Source organism: Rattus norvegicus, chromosome X (assembly GCF_021556685.1).
Source record: "Rattus norvegicus strain SHRSP/BbbUtx chromosome X, alternate assembly SHRSP_T2T, whole genome shotgun sequence".
Lineage (NCBI taxonomy): Eukaryota > Metazoa > Chordata > Mammalia > Rodentia > Muridae > Rattus > Rattus norvegicus.
The window spans coordinates 78,232,776-78,250,853 of record NC_141554.1 but is presented as its reverse complement, the minus strand read 5'-3'; the positions used below and the strand labels follow the sequence as shown (position 1 = coordinate 78,250,853).

The following is an 18,078-nucleotide window of genomic DNA, read 5'->3' as shown; positions in this document are numbered from 1 at the left end:
AGGAAGGAAGGAAGGAAGGAAGGAAGGACAATTTCTACTCAATATCAGATGTCACATCCTAAAACAATATCTTCTAAGTAGGAGAGAGAGAAGAAAGTGAGCATGGGACACTCCAAACTCACCCTCCAAATAAAAATCAACATAGTCCCTCACATAAGATGAACACAGACAGGTTAGTTTTTTTTTAAATCAGCAATTGTTTAATTCTGAAAGGCAACCAAAGTCTCAAGAGAAATTATCTTCCTTTATACTTGTTAGTTGATCTGATTTTGGCTGATAAAACTTTTTAAAGTTCTTTTTTCTGGGAAGTTTCTTGAGAACTATTACATTGGAAGTTTCTTTAGTTTTTCATTTTGACCATGGAAGGCACTACGCAGACACTTGCAGCACCATCATAGCAATATTTGGTCTTTACTGTTGTGTCTATTATCCGTAAGCCAGCAATCTGTATCACTCCTAGCTGAACGCACATTAGTGTCAGGGTAAATGAAATAGATGAACCTGGAATCAGCTTGCCAAGGTAGCTTCCTGAACGTCCAAACCAGCGAACAGGAGGTGTATTGTGCATTCTTACAATCAGGCTCATTATCCTATCAGAGCAATTTGTTATCTTGAAGGTCATTTGAAATGGTTCTTCTATGACTACAGTATCTGGAATTTTTTCCAAAGATAGCTTTAGGTCTCCACAACTTTGAGCTTCTCTTTCAAGGGGGACTGTGTATAGCATTGCCATCTCGCCAAGTTCCCTTTTCCACATGATCTTTACGCTTCCCATTTTTGTTAGGCCACTAAGGGGTCTTGCTCTGTTCGAATCTTCTTCCTTGACCTGCAGGTGGTATAAGTAGCAGCGTCCTTCTGTTGCCTGTAAAAATGTCCTGGTTCCAAACGTACATTCATCTCTCCCATCCAGGTTGACAGTGTTTAATGGTTTGTGGGTGTACTTTTCAGGTAGCTCCAAAGAAACATTTTGTATAAACACAGTTGCAGATGAAATGTTTTGAATCTGAACTTCAAGAAATAAGTCATCCTTGTCTGAGTTGTGAAACTTGGTTTTGACATCCAGTGGTTGGGAAGGAGAAAATACACACAGTTTCCTTAAAAACATCTCTGCTCAATGAGTTGAATAGACATTGAACTCAAGAAATGGCTCTCTCAGAGTCCATTCTTTTGTCATGAATGACATCACTAGTACAGTGTTCTACCACTATAGCTATGGAAACTGAAATATGTAAAGGCTGAGTTCTTTTCAGTATTATTTTATTATGACTTGCCATCACTGGATATCCTCATATGACTGTAATTTTCCCTTTCTTGGCAATGCCGCTATGAGGATTTAAAGTGATGTCAGCCTTCCCTTCAAACATTTACATTTGTGGTACAGAGCTCCTTCTCATGAGCTAGATACAGAAATTAGCAAGAAATTCAGTATCTTAACATGTCTTGAAAATGGATGAAAGCAATCATGCTTAATAGACAATATCACCTTGAGTAGCAGAAAGAAATCCCTGTCTGTGTAGGTTCCTCTATATTTGACTACAATTTTGCCCTATTAAAATGTATACAATATTTTTAACTAGATATTTCAGAAAGGCGAGAGAGACAAATACCTTGGGAATAAAACTTGGTTACTTTCAATTCTCAGAGAAATATAGCACGAAGAGCCACATAAATATCAGTATTGATCTAGTAAGAAAGGAGGAACGTGGCATAAGTCTTCATTAGATTTTCCATGAGAAAGGCTAAGCAGAGCAGAGTAAGTGACCTAAAATTGATTACTATGTATACTGTCACAAGACTCAGATTTTTAGGACCTGTCATAGTTGTCTAGTATCTGCTCTTGGCATGCTATTAGGAAAGGTTATAGTGGTAAAACATAAAGGAGATGGTTGACCAGTGTGAGCTCTGGGTTGACTGGATAGTTCATAACAGGTATACTCCTATAGGAGCTGGTGGCTGTGGATTTATGGACTTCCCTTCCCATAGCCAGCTAAATCTGAGAAGGAGAGCAGGAGGCGAGATTATAGACAGATACTTACTACAATAATTTGATTCACACAGTGGTAGAGACTATTTAAACAGTGCTGTTTGTGATTGGTACAATTGCTTGAATTCCACAAGGGTAGGAATTGGGAAAAGAAGATGATAAACAGATTATAATCTCAAGAGAAAATCTGGGCATGCAGGGGATGGACCAAATCTCACATTACTGACTGAAAATGGGGCAGGCATTTTGAGGCAAAGCTGAGCATGACACATCATGTTCTTTACTGTCATTTTTTTAACCTTTCAAATGTACAGTAAAATGTGTCTGACATCTTTCTTTTTTGAACTGTGACCTTAATTTGAACAAGTTCAGTAATGTATATTTAAAGTATGTCCCTATATATTTGTATAATCACTAAATAAGATTGCCATGTTATCATCATTCAAGAATATCATTATCTTGCATAAAACTCCTGTGCTGTCCTTACCTATGCCAAGACATAGATTCTTTTTAATCTACTCTTTTATTTTCTGACTATGCTTGATTTTGGCACTGCACTGACCAAGATGTGAACCTATTGCGTTGGTTTACAGTGTCTGTTGTAAATGACTCTGAGACTGACGATGATTGTATCCCTAATTCAGACAGGACTCTTTCCTAGAGCTACAGAGGCACATTTTGCTTGGCTACTGTTTCACCTTGAAATGAGCCAGCATATAACCAATGATTTTATGTTACAAAATTGATGCTACCTTCCTCCTACCTTCCAAAATCTAAGGGGAATCCCAAATCTGAAACCATAAAAGAGGAAAAAGAAAAAAGTGAAGTTCTGGAAAATTTATTTCAGCCCATCAAAGAGAACTTAAGTACAACAACATCTATTCCTCATATCATGGCTCTGTTGTTGCTAGCACATTTGGGAAACAGGAAGAATTGCTGGTGAAGTATCTTGATTGGTCCCCACAGAATATGCCATCTTCATAGGAGAAGACTGGACCTTTATATGCCACTAATGACTATAAATTGTCATTAAATCAATGTACTTCTTTTGGAGAGATTTTTCCCCAAAAAACTATTGATTTTTCAGCAAGAATAGGAAAAAATGACAAGTGAATGTGGGTTTTTTTTTCTTTTCTGTAGCTTTTGATTAATCCATGTCTGTAATAAAAACAGGAGAAGCTTCTTTTTGGATAAAAAGAAGCTTATGAGAGAAGCTTCCTTTTGGAGAAAACAGGGCCTATTACAGAGATCAACAAGTGGTCAGTACAGAGAATAACTGTAGGACGCGTAACTGCAATTGATACATCTACACAGCAACCTCTACATTTAAGACCCAGGAAACATTACAAAAGAGGGAGGCAGAGGACTTTTAAAGCCATAGGACCAGGACACCTGATGCTTTATAGTGTCTTCCAGACAGGATGGGAACAGTATATGCATGAAATCTCATCAATGTAATAACCAAAAGTAAGACCTGTATAATGAATGGCATCGCTGATGTGCCAAAATAAAAGGGTAGGAAAAATTTTACAAAGCCCCTCCTCCAGATGAAGAGTTAAAAGAAATCAATAGCTGCTGAAAAGGAAGAGTCAGTATTCTCTATGGAAGAGGTACTTCACAGGTTAAAGTGGTCAGCTGCAGACAGGTATGCACACAACAAACAATGCTAAATGAACTCAGTAGTATATATATATACTACTGAGGAGGAAATTATGTAAATACAGAGGTCATGTATGAAATTCTTTAAAAAGTAAGGAATCGATTCTTGCTACGGCAATAAAATAATAAAAATAAAATAAAAGGAGATCAAGGCAATACAAATTGGAAAGGAAGAAGTCAAAGTATTGCTATTCAAAGGTAACAGGATAATATACATAAGCAACCCCAAAAATTCTACCAGAGAACTCCTACAGCTGAAGTGGCTGGATACAAGATTAATTTTTTAAAAATCAGTAGGCCTTCTATATACAAGCAACAAACTGAAGAAATAAGGAAAACAACACCCTTTACAATAAACACAAATAATTGAAAAGATCTTAGGGTAACTCTAACCAAGCAAGTAAAAGACATGCATGACAAGAATGTCAAGCCTTAGAAGAAAGAAACAGAAAAAGATCTCAGAAGACAGAAAGGTGCCCCATGCTCATAGATTGGCAGGATTAACATAGTAAAAATGAACATCCTACCAAAAGGAATTTACAGATTCCATGTAATCCCACCCAAATTCATCATAATTTTTGAAATGACAATTCTCAACTTCATATGGAAAATACAAAACACCAGAGGTTAGCGATAAAAGAACTGCTGTGGACAGCACCATCCATGATGTGAAATTGTACCACCGAGCTTTAGTGTAAAAAGATCATGGTACTGGCATAAAAACAGTGAAGTTGATCAATAAAATCAACTTGAAGATCCAGACATAAATCCACATACCTAGGGACACTTGACTTTTGACAAAGAAGCCAGAACTACACACAGAAGAAACGAAAACATTTTCATCAAACGGTGCTTGTCTATCTGGATGCCAGCATGTAAAAGAATGCAAATAGATCCATATCTATTACCCTGCACAAAACAAGTCCACATGGATCAAAGACCTCAACATAAAACCAGACACGCTGAATCTAATAGAAGGAGAGTGGGAAATAGGCTTGAAAACATTTGCACTGGAGACAACTTCCTAAAGGGAACTCCAATGCCTCAGGCTCTAAGATCAACAATTGATAAATGCAACCTCATGAAACTGAAAAACTTCTGTAAGGCAAAGGACACTAATCAACAGGACAAAACAGCAACCCAGAGGTTGGGAAAAGATCTTCACCAACTTTACATCCAATAAAGGACTAATATTCGAAATAGATAAAGAACTCAAGAAACTAGATAACTAAAAAATGAACCAATTTCAAAATGGGGAACAAATCTGAACAGAATTCTTGATTGAGGAATCTCAAATGACTGAAAACACTTAAAGAAATGTTCAACATCCTTAGCCACCACGGAAATGCAAATCAACACTACTTTGAGATTCTACCTTACACCTGTCAGAATGGCGAAGATCAATAACCACAAGTGACAGCTTATGCTGGGGAGGGTGTGGAGCAAGGGGAACACCCCTCTACTGCTGGTGGGAGTGCAAGCTTGTAAAGCCACTACAGAAATCAATATGGCAGTTCCACAGAATATTGGAAATCTGTCTACCTCAAGACCCAGTTATACCACTTCTGGCATAGACCCAGTGAACACCCCATCCTACCAGAAGAACAATTGCTCAACTATATTCATAGCAGGTTTATTGGTAATAGTAAGAAACTGAATTCACCCTAAATGTCCCTCAACCAAAGGATAAAAGAAAATGTGGTACATCCATTTCCACAGTGGAGTATTATTCAGCTGTTAATAACAATGACATCATGAAATTTGCAGCCAAATGGATAGAACTAGAAAAGATCATCCTGAGTGAGGTAACCCAGTCCCAGAAAGACAAACATGGTATGTACTCACTTTATAAGTAGATATTAGCTGTAAAGGATAATCATGCTACATCCACAGACCCAGAGAGGCTAAGTAACAAGGAGGGCTCAAGATTGTGGTGGTGCAAAGATCTTCTTGGTCAGGGGAAATAGAATAGATTTCTCAGGTGCACTGGAGGTAGGTGTGGATGGAAACAGTAGGGATAAAGTGGGGGGAATGGATGGAGAGAGTACTGAGAGAAACAGGTAGAATTGGGGACCATTTCAATAACAAGGTAAAATCTTAGTGCTATGGAAACTCTCTGGAATCTATGAGGATAAGCCTAGCAATGACTCCTAGTAATGAAGGCTATGGAGCCTGAACTGACAACCTTCCATAACCAGACAAGAGTTCCAGTGGAGAGACTGAGAAACCAACTCAGCCACAAAAGCTTCAACATATAAGTTGTTGTGCCTACAAGATATGCTGAGGAAAAGGTGGCACAGAACTTCTAGGAATGGCCAGCCAATGACTGGTCCAAGTGGAGACCCATGCAAAGAGAAGGATCCTCTGCTTGACAGTACCTGCAGAGCCAGGAACCAAAGGCTGGATAGTCCAGAGATCTCACATATAAGCAAACATGACTGGCAAAAAAGTCAATGAAATATTTTCTTCTACTCTGCTATGTTCAGAGACCACAGAGACAGGAGTCCAGCACAATCATCATCAGAGAGACTCCATCCAGTAACTGATGGAAACAGATGCAGAGACCCACAGATAAATATTGGAATGAACTTGGGGAATCCCAGAGAAGATGGGGAGGAAAGACTATTGCAGCCAGAGGGGTCAAGGACACCACAAGAAAACCCACAAAATCAACTCACCTGGGCTCATAAGTACTTACAGAGACTGAACTGACAACCAAGAAGCCTGCATGTATCTGTCTGACCCAGGTCCTCTGCATCTATCTATCTTACGGCCATGGTATGCTTGTGGTTCTCCTAACAGTGGAAGTCGGGCTGTTTCTGATTCTTTTGCCCACTATTGAGGCCCCCTTTCTCCTACTGGATTGTCTCACCCAGCCTTAATATGAGTGAATATACCTCATCTTGTAGTAACTTGTTATGCCATTCCCTCCTCCTATTGATGCCAGACAATGGCATCCTCTGCTACATATACGGCTGGAGCCATGGGTCCCTCCACGTGTACTCTTTGGTTGGTGGTTTCATCCCTGGGAGCTCTGGGGGGTCTGGTTGGTTGCTATTGTTGTTCTTCCTATGGGGTTGCAAACCCCTTCAGCTCCTTCAGTCCTTTCTCTAACTCCTCCATTGGGGACCCCGTTTACAGTCAAATGGCTGGCTATGAGCATCCGCCTCTGTATTTGTCAGGCTCTGGCAGAACCTCTCAGGAGACAGCTGTATCAGGTTCCTGTCAGCAAGCACTTCTTGGCATTCCCAATACTGTCTGAATTTGGTGTCTATATATGGGATGGATCCCCAGGTGGGACAGTCTCTGTTCCACACTTTGTCCCAGTATTTCCTTTAGACAGGAGCCATTCTTGGTTAAAATTTTGGAGATGAGTGGGTGGCTCCATCCCCCAACCAGGGGCCTTGCCTAACTTCTGGATACGGTCTCTACAGGTTTTCCCTCCTCTTTGTTGGGTATTTCACCTAGTGTCATCACCCATTGGGTTCTGGGAGCTTCTTCCTTTCCTGGCATCCGGGACTTCCTAGTGGCTACCCCAAGTTCCCCCATTGCTACACACCTCTGTTCAATTTCCTGAACTCTGGATATCACTCCTGTTTCCTCCTATACCTGATCCTGCCCCCCTTTTCCCCTACCCATCCTCTCTTCAGGAAAGGACTGAAGGAGCTGAAGGGGTTTGCAACCCCATAGGAAGAACAACAATATCAACCAACCAGACCTCCCAGAGCTCCCAGGGACTAAACCACCAACCAAAGAGTACACATGGACAGACACATGGTTCCAGCTGCATATGCAGCAGAGGATGGCCTTGTTTGGCACCAATGGGAGGAGAGGCCCTTGGTCCTGTGAAGGCTCGATGCCCCAGTGAAGGGGAATGCTTGGGAGGTGAGGTAGGAGTGGGTTGGTGGGTGGGGGAGAACCCTCATAGAAGCCAGGGGAGGAGGATGTGATAGGTTTGTGGAGGGGAGACTGGGAAAGGGGATAACATTAGAAATGCAAATAAATGAAATATCCAATAAAAAAGATAATTTTAAAAACTATTTCTTTTCATTTTTATTTGATTTTTTATTTACATTTTTTCCACCATCTTTATTAACTTGGGTATTTCTTATTTACATTTCAATTGTTATTCCCTTTCCCGGTTTCAGGGCCAACATGCCCCTAACCCCTCCCCCCTTATATCTGGGTGTTCCCCTCCCCATCCTCCCCCCATTACCGCCCTCCCCCCAACAATCACGTTCACTTGGGGTTCAGTCTTGGCAGGACCAAGGGCTTCCCCTTCAACTGGTGCTCTTACTAGGCTATTCATTGCTACCTATGCGGTTATGTTATTCCCTTTCCCAGACCCAAACAACCCTGCCAGCCTCCCTGCACTGACATTCCCCTACACTGGGGAGAGGGTCCAGCCTTGGCTGACCAGGGGCTTCTCCTCCCTTTGGCTCCCAACAAGGCCATCCTCTGCTACATATGCAGCTGGAGCCATGGGTCTATCCATGTGTACTCTTTGGTTGGTGGTTTATTCCCTGGGAGCTCTGATTGGTTGGTATTATTGTTGTTATGGGGTTGCAAATCCCTAAAACTCCTTCAATCCTTCCTCTAACTCCTCCTATAGGGACCCCATTCTCAGTTCAATGGTTGGCTGGAAGCATTCACCTCTGTATTTGTCATGCTCTGGCAAAGACTCTCAGGAGACAGCTATATCAGGCTCCTGTCAGCATGCACTTCTTGGCATCAGTAATATTGTCTGGGTTTGGTGACTGTATGTATATGGGCTGGATTCCCAGGTGAGGCAGGCTCTGAATGGCCATTCCTTCAGTCTCTGCTCCAAACTTTGCCTCCATATTTCCTCCTATGAATATTGTTGTTACCCCTTCTAAGAAGGACTGAAGACTATGCACTTTAGTCATCCTTCTTCTTGAGCTTCATGTGGTCTTTGGCCTATACTCTTGGGTAATCAGAGCTATTGGGCTAATATCAAGTTATCAGTAAGTGCATACCATGTGTGTTTTTTTGTGATTGGGTTACCTCGCTCAGGATGATATTTTCTAGTTACATCCATTTCATGAATTTCATGAAGTCATTGTTTTTAAGAGCTGAGTAGTACTCCATTGTGTAAATGTACCACATTTTCTGGATCCATTCCTCTGTTGAGGGACATCTAGCTTCTTTCCAGCTTCTGGCTATTCTAAATAAGACTGCTATAAACATAGTGGAACATGTGTCCTTGTTATATGTTGTAGCATCTTTTGGGTATATACACAGGAGAGATATAGCTGGATCCTCAGGTTGTACTATGTCCAATTTTGTGAGGAACAGCTGGATTGCTTTCCAGAGTGGTTGTACTAGCTTGCAATCCCACCAACAATGGAGGAGTGTTCCTCTTTCTCCACATCCTCGCCAGCATCTGCTTTCACCTGAGTTTTTGATCTTAGTCATTCTGACGGGTGTGAGGTGGAATCTCAGGGTTGTTTTGATTTGTATTTTTCTGATGACTAAGGATGTTGAAAATTTCTTTAGGTACTTCTCAGCCATTCGATATTCCTCAGCTGAGAATACCCCATTTTTTAATAGGGCTATTTGACTCTCTGGAATCTAACTTCTTGAGTTCTTTGTATATGTTGGCTATTAGCCCTCTTTCAGATGTAGGATTGGTAAAGATCTTTTCCCATTCTGTTGGTTACCATTTTCTCCTAATGACAGTGTCCTTTGCCTTACAGAAGCTTTGCAATTTAATGAGGTCCCGTTTGTCAATTCTTGATCTTAGAGTATAAGATCTTCTGTTCAGGAGATTTTTTTTAGTTTGAGTGTATCTGGTTTAATGTGGAGGTCCTTGATCCACTTGGACTTGAGCTTTGTACCAGGCAATAAGAATGGGTCAATTTGCATTCTTCTACATGCTGACCTCCAGTTGAACCACCACCATTTGTTGAAAATGCTATCTTTTTTCCACTGGATGGTTTTAGCTCTTTTGTCAAAGATCAAACGTGTGTGGATTCATTTCTGGGTCTTCAATTTTATTTCACTGATCTACCTGCCTGTCTCTGTACCAATACCATACACTTTTTATCACCATTGCTCTGTAATACTGCTTGGGGTCAGGGATGGTGATTCCCCCAAAAGTTCTTTTACTGTTGAGTATAGGTTTCGCTAGCCTGGGTTTTTTGTTATTCCAAATGAATTTACAAATTGCTATTTCTTACTCTATGAAGAATTGAGTTGGAATTTTGATGGGGATTGCATTGAATCTGTAGATTGCTTTTGGCAAAATGGCCATTTTTACTATATTGATCCTGCTAATCCATGAGCATGGGGGATCTTTCCATCTTCTGAGATCTTCTTCAATTTCTTTATTCAGAGACTTGAAGTTCTTGTCATACAAATCTATCCCTTGCTTGGTTAGAGTCACACCAAGGTATTTTATGTTACTTGTGACTATTATGAAGGGTGTCATTCCCCTAATTTCTTTCTCAGTCTGTTTCTCTTTTGTGTAGAGGAAGGCTACTGATTATTTGAGTTAATTTTATACCCAGCTACTTTGCTGAAGCTGTTTATCAGGCTTAATAGTCCTCTAGTGGAACTTTTGGGGTCACTTAAGAATGCTATCATCTCATCTGCAAATAGTGATATTTTAACTTTTTTCCTTTCCAATTTGTTTTCCTTTGACCTCTTTTCATTATCTGATTGCTGTGGCTAGGACTTTGAGTACTGTATTGAATAAGTAGGGAGAGAGTGGGCAGCCTTGTCTAGTCCCTGATTTTAGTGGGATTTCTTCACGTTTCTCTCCATTTAGTTTAATTTTGGCTACTGGTTTGCTGTATATTTCTTTTACTATGTTTAGGTATGGGCCTTGAATTCCTGATCTTTCCAGGACTTTTATCATAAAGGGGTGTTGAATTTTGTCAAATGCTTTTTCAGCATCTAATGAGAGGATCATGTGGTTTTTTTCCTTTGAGTTTGTTTACATAGTAGATTTCATTGCTTGATTTCCGTATATTGAGCCATCCCTTTATCCCTGGGATGAAGCCTTCTTGATCATGATGGATAATCATTTTTATGTGTTCTTGGATTCAGTTTGCAAGATTTATTCGCTTTTTTGCATTGATATTCATAAGGAAAATTGGTCTGAAGTTGTTTTTCTCTGTTGGGTCTTTGGGTGGTTTAGATATAAGCGTAATTATGGCTTCATAGAAGGAATTGGGTAGTCTTCCTTCTGTTTCTATTTTGTGGAATAGTTTGGACAGTATTGATATGAGTTCTTCTATGATGGTCTGATAGAATTCTCCACTAAACCTATCTAGTCTTGGGCTTTTTTTGGTTGGGAGACTTTTAATAGCTCCTTCTATTTCTTTAGGTGTCATGGGACTGTTTAGATGGTTTGTCTGATCCTGATTTAACTTTGATAACTGGTATCTGTCTACAAAATTGTCCATTTCATCCAGATTTTCTTGAATTTACTCAGATTCTTTTGTTATGTCTCCTGTTTAATTTTTGATTTTGTTAACTTGGATACTCTTTCTGTGCCCCCTGGTTAGTCTGGTTAAGGGTTTATCTACCTTGTTGATTTTCTCAAAGAACCAGCTCCTGGTTTTGTATAGTTCTTTTTGTTTCTACCTGGTTGATTTCAGCCCTGAGTTTGATTATTTCCTGCCATCTACTTCTCTTGGATAAAAGAGACACATGCAAATATTTACACCCAAGCAGTGGACAGAAACAGGAAAAAGGGAAAATCTGGAAGAAGCTGAAGAGTAGGGCAACCCTGTAGGAGGACCAGCAGTCTCAATTAACCTGGACCCCTGAGATCTCTCAGACACTGGATCACCAACCAGGCAGCATACAGGAACTGGTTCAAGGTCCCTGACACATATACAGCAGAGGACTGCTAGGTCTGGACTCAGTAAGATGCACCTAACCCTCAAGAGACTGGAGGCCTCAGGGAATGGGGAGACCTGGAGAGGGTGGAGGGTGGGGATATTCTCTTGGAGACAAGGGCAGGAGTGGGATGAGGAACTGTGGGAGGGTGGACTAGGAGAAAGGTAAGGCTAGACTGTAAAAAAATAAAAGTAATTAAAACATAATTCTTAGTACTTACTACAACAGTTGTTACAGGATCTTCTAAAAAAAAAGAAAAAAGAAAAAAGAAAAGAAAAGGACACCAGTGGATATAGTGTTTGGGAAGAAGGCCAACAGTTTCTTACAGACTCTGGACACACTTCTTATGTCTTAACCAAGAGCCATAAATCGTTTAGATTCCCAGTCCAGCTAGCTCTCACCATAATGTATAATTCAACCCTTCTTAACATACTGTGATTAAGTTATTTTAATATATAGCCAGTGTACTTTTAATTATGTAAACAAATTTTCTGTTGTCTACCTCAGACTTGAGATATATGTTTGTGTTATCTGAATCCAATAATCACAAAGGCTTATCTTTAGTGTTACAAAGTGGAGATCAGATCCTGAGATGGAAGTCCTATAATAGAGGTTCCTGCAAGGTGTCTGTACTATTTAAAGGCCCAATAGTCAAATAAGAAGATAAATATATTCATTTGGCTTCATCACAGGCTACATTTCTTTCTGTGCATTATGGTTTACTATAATTCTTAGTCTAGGACAAAATGTCTACATTATTTTAATGTAATATTGCCTAGACATAAACAATCATTTGGATAGCCATAAAAATTGTCTTGCTTCCAGGGTCTAAACTAGATCCTACCCTTCTTAAGCCCCTGGTAACTGTTATTCTGCTCCTCATATTTGGTCCCTACACTTTTTTTTACTATAAAATGCAAACTTCCAGATTTCAACAATTTGGTGCTAAAAATATTGTCCTGCGAGATTTCAAAGGCACCTGCAGTTCCTCTGACTGCCACAGATCAGAGACATTTCCTTTCCCTCAATAGGTAGAGTCAACAGCACAATGTCAACTAGTAGCCGTTCACCCAAGATTAAGGAATGGAAGTCTCCAAGGGGAGAAATAAGCTAGAGGGGCAGAAAGGGTAAAGAGGCAGATGGCTAATGGCTAAAGGCTGATACAGCTGCAGACTTGTACTACAATAGGACATAATGAGATTAAGCAAACAGTAAAGACAAAACCACACCAAGCAAGATAATACCAAAGTGGCCAACTGTGAAGATTGCTAATTACCCGTTGCTTCGTTGTATTGGGAGCCCTTTATCATTAGCTGTGCAAAATTGTCCTCCCTGTCATACATCTGATTTGTATCCCATATCTGAAAATCCCATAAAAGGACAAAAAAGAGAGCAACTTAATTTTCCAGGAAAGTCCCAATCCATTATTGGAATTCCTCGCCTCTTCTCCAGCTAAGTTGAATTCACAAAATGAACTGTCCAACACCCCAAGGATGTTTTTCTCTCCTCTCCTCTCCTCTCCTCTCCTCTCCTCTCCTCTCCTCTCCTCTCCTCTCCTCTCCTCTCCTCTCCTCTCCTCTCCTCTCCTCTCTCTCCCTTCCTCCCCCCACCCGTTCTCTCTCTGTTCTCTCTCTCTCTCTCTCCCTGTTTTGTATTATTGGTCTTTTGCTTGTATATTATGATCTCTGATTTAGTGTTTTTGTGTTGTGTGGGGTTTTTTGTTTGTTTGTTTCTTGCTTGCTTGCCTGCTTGGTTTTTTGCTGTTGTGGTGCTTATTTGTTCCTTTTTTTTCCCTAAAAACAGAGAGAAAGAAAGGACATGGAATTGGGTGGGTGAGGAGGTAGGGAGGATCTAGGAGTAGTTGGAGAAGGGAAAATATTGTATTTACAAAAAAAAAAAAAAAAAGAAGCCCGCACTCAGCCTTTGAGACTGTTAGTATTGCCCTGTAACAAATTCCACTCAATTCCTTAAAGAAGAAGGATGCATAAATTACAAATGTATACACCCAATTGTGTGCACTTAAATGTATAAAGTAGATATTAATAAATATAAAAGGAGAAGCAGAAATAAAAGTAAGGGACTACTCCACTTTCAACAATGGATATATTATCCAGAGTAATTATAAAGAAACATAGGACTTTCAGTACAATGTAAGTAAAATTTACTTAACACAAATATGTAATCATTCAGTCCAATAGCAGCAGAATACATATTATTTTCAAGCATATGTGGAATATTCTACAGGAAGGACATACAATTTCTAATAAATTTCAAAAGATAGAACACATATCAAATAACTTTTCTGAACATGGGTACAAAAACTGGCAACAATGAGAATTTAGAGAAATTTGAATATATGGTATGAAATGATCAATGAGCCAACAAAGAATTTTTTTAAGAAAATAAAAAGGTATATTGAGAAAAATAAGTGGAAACACAACATTTGAAATCTAATGGGATTTACAACTCATAGTAGTTCTAAGAAGAATATTTACAGCATCCATCAAAAAGGCAAGCTGTCAACCAACCTTATGGCTAAAGCTCTAACTGGGTAAAATAAGCACTAAGTTATTTTAAGGAATAAAATAGGATCAGACCAAAGTTAATAAACTAGAGACTGGAAAAGCAGTATAAAACAAAATAAACTTGACTTTTAAAAAGATAAAGATAGGGGGCTGGAGAGATGGCTCAGTGGTTAAGAGCACCTGACTGCTCTTCCAGAGGTCCTGAGTTCAATTCCCAGCAACCACATGGTGGCTCACAACCATCTGTAATGGGATCTGATGTCCTCTTCTGGTGTATCTGAAGACAGCTACAGTGTACTTATATATAATAAATGAATAAATCTTTAAAAAAACAGTTAAAAAAGATAAAGATAACTGACAAATGTTTATGTAGACTAAGAAAAAGGGAAAAAAATATTCAAATAATTAAAAACCACCATGCCACAGGGGCACGTGTTCCACTCTGTTCATAGCGGCATTATTTGTGATAGCCAGAAGCTGATACATCTACACAATGGAATATTACTCAGCTATTAAAAACGAGGACATCCTGAGCTTTGCAGGCAAACGGATGGAACTAGAAAATATCATCCTGAGTGAGGTAACTCAGACCCAAAAGGACATGCACGGTATGTACTCACTAATATGTGGATATTAGCCAAAAAATAAAGTACAGAATACCCAAAATACAAGTCACAAAACTCAAAAAGATTAACAATTTAAAGGGCCCAAGTGAGGAGCCTCAGTCCCTCTTGGGAGGGAGAAGAAAGCAACTGCAAGGTGGAGGGAGGGACCTGGGAGAGGTAAAAGGACAGGAGTGGGGAGAGAGGAACATGATTAGGCAGAGGTGGGGTGGGGAGGACTGAAGCCCTGAGAGCCAGCAGAAAGAATGGAAACAGGCAACCTCGGGATGAAGAAGGTTGAGAGGACCCTCCAGAATGTACCAGAGACCTGTGAGGTGGGAGACCTTCAGGACTCAAAGTCGGGGGGTGGGGGCTCTAGATGAAATTCCCTACAATGGAGAGAGGGAACTTGTAGAACTCACATCCAGCAGAAAGATGGCATCAAGTGAGGGGTTGGATTGCTATCCCACAGTCAAAACTCTGACCCATAACTGTTCCTTTCTGAAAGAACTGCAGGGATGGAAATGGAGAAGTGCCTGAGGAAACGTGGGTACAGCGACAGGCCCAAAGTGGGATCCAGTGCAAAGGATGCTCACAAAAAAGGACCTATCATGACTGCCCTCCAAAAGACCCAACAAGCAGCTGAAAGAGTCAGATGCAGATATTTGCACCCAACCAATGGACAGAAGCTGCTGACCCCTGTGGTTGAATTAGAGAAAAGCTGGAAGAAGCTGAGGACGACCCTGTAGGAAGACCAGCAGTCTCAATTAACCTGGACCCCCGAAATCTCTCAGACACTGGATCACCAACCAGGCAGCATACACCAGCTAAGATGAGGCCTCCAACACACATACAGCAGAGGACTCCCAGGTCTGGGTTCAGTCAGAGAAGATACACCTAACCCTCAAGAGACTGGAGGCCCCAGGGAGTTTAGAGGTCTGGTGGGGTGGGTGGGGTGGGTGGGGTGGGGACGTCCTCGTGGAGATAGGGAGGCGGGGAAGAGGTATGGGATGTGGAACAGTTGGAGGGTGGACCAGGAGGGGAATAAAATTTGAAGTGTAGAAAGAAAGAAAGAAAGAAAGAAAGAAAGAAAGAAAGAAAGAAAGAAAGAAAGAAAGAAAGAAAGAAAGGAAGGAAGGAAGGAAGGAAGGAAGGAAGGAAGGAAGGAAGGAAGGAAGGCAGGCAGGCAGGCAGGCAGGCAGGCAGGCAGGCTTAGCTGGAAAGAAAAGTAAATGTTACATTTCAATTGACAACACAGATATAAAGGATGTGAACAATCACACAACAAACTGGATAATTTAGCCTAGATGGATACATTCCTACACTTATACAAGCTCCCAAGACTAAACCAAAATAAAATATAAAATTTGAGTAGACTAGAAGCAAGTAAAGGGTAGAGCCTAGCAAAAAGAAGCCCAGCACAGGTGTATTCCATCAAACGTGGAAAGAAGAATTAACACTGACCCTTGCAAACCTCCCCACTCTCAGATAATTGGGAATAGTTTCAAAAACATCTTACAAAACTAGCAATAGCCTTGTTCCTAAAGCTGAGGAACAAAAATTTTTGAAAGTAGTCAGTGTAATCTTTAACTAATTGCAATCAACATAACATTAAAAGAGCCATTCACCAGATTTAAGTTAAATCTGGAACGCATTCCTGGTATTAATAATGCAACATACATTATTAATCAAAAAGGATAAATTCATATGATCATACCAATGGGTGCATAAATAGCTTTTAACAAAATCCAACATTTGTGTAGTATAATTTAAAGCGGGGTGTTTTAATACCTCTAGCCATGTTCCTACTCCTTGAATTGCTTTGGCTACTCATGGCCTTTGTGGTTCCATATGGATTGTTTTTCCTAAATTGGTGAAACATGACATTGGAATTTTGATAAATGCGGAACTATATCTGTATACTGATCTTGGCAGTTTCCAGGACAATATCTGTATTGTTATAACCATCTGTAAGTCCAGTTCCAAGGATTTAATACCTTCTTCTGGATTCTGTGGGTACCAGGCACATGTATAGGGTGCACATACATACATATATATGTATATATGTGTGTGTGTGTGTGTATGTGTGTGTGTATGCAAAATACTCATACATGCAAGATAAAAGTAAATAAATATTATTTTAAATATCCACACTACCCAGTGTTAGCTAAAGATTTGAAGACAGTCTCTATAAAAATCCCAATATGATTCTTTACAAAAATAGAAAAAACCCTAAAATATGTATGAACCCAGAAAAGACTAAATAATTGTTCATAATATCCAAGGTGTGGGATCCACTTAAGTGTCTAACAATAAATAAACTAAATGTAATATACATACACAATAGGATGTTTTTAGGAGAGTAATAATATTGATGAATTGGGTGGACATCGTGGTAATTGAAATAAGCCACATACAGAAAGGAAAAATACTATTTGATCTCATTCCCATATTGAATCCAAAGAAATTAAAAAATAGAAGGAGAAAGTATAATAGTGGTTACCAGGGACTGGAGGATAATTGATAATGGGTAGATGCTGACAGACTACCAAATTTGAGTTAGACAAACAGAATAAATTCTGAAGATAGATTTTACTGCAAGGTGAGTATAAGTAATAATAATACAGTATCTATTTGACCATTCCTAATATCTTTCCCAGAATATTTTAAACATTCTCACAAAAAGTGGTATATGAGATGATAGATACATTAATTCACTTTATTTACTCCATAATGTATATGTATATAAAAACTTCACATTATATTTCATGGATAATGCAGTGGAGAAATCAATTGCCAATAATGCAGAAAAATGTCCTCAATATAACTGTTAGAAAATGCAAATTAAAATCTCAGTGTAATACTAGGTTCTACACACTACAGTGAGTATTTTAAAAACTCATAATGTCAATCATTTGTATTTATGCAAAGCACCTTGAAGTGTCATTCGTTGCTGGTGGGAGTCAAAATTGCATAATATTTTGGAAAAAACAGTCACTTTCATATGAACATTCAATATACACCTACTGTGTGTCCCAGCAATTCTACTTCTGTAGTTTTATTTAGAAACAATAAAAGATGGCAAACTATCTCTCATAGCTTTAGTTACAATAAGCAAAACTTGGAATCATGCTAAATATCAATTAAGAGAATATATAGGCTGAGGGAGCACAAAACAGCAGTGGCCACAGGCTCTCAAGGGTCAGTGGAGCAGCCCAGAGGAGCCTGAGAGACTCATGGTACCTCCCAGGGGAAACATGACAGTGAATGAAGAGTAGGTTTTATGGGAAGATGCTATTAAAAAGTGGTCTCATGAAATTGGGAAAGAATGATAGTGGAGCCGAGCCACAAGAGAATGGCAAACAAACTAGAGACTTGGTGCCTGTGGTATGGGAGTGGTATGGGAGCTTGGCCCTCAGGACAAGGGAACAGTTTGTTG

At 39.7% G+C, this 18,078-nt stretch overlaps 1 protein-coding gene and 1 pseudogene across 11 annotated transcripts in view; both read right to left on the bottom strand.

Moving 5' to 3' along the window:
- Positions 1–18,078, bottom strand: part of Pbdc1 (polysaccharide biosynthesis domain containing 1) — a 217,252-nt gene that overhangs the window by 150,731 nt on the left and 48,443 nt on the right. The gene's annotated exons all lie outside the window — the stretch shown is intronic.
- Positions 341–1,105, bottom strand: LOC103690877 (trafficking protein particle complex subunit 13-like; annotated as a pseudogene).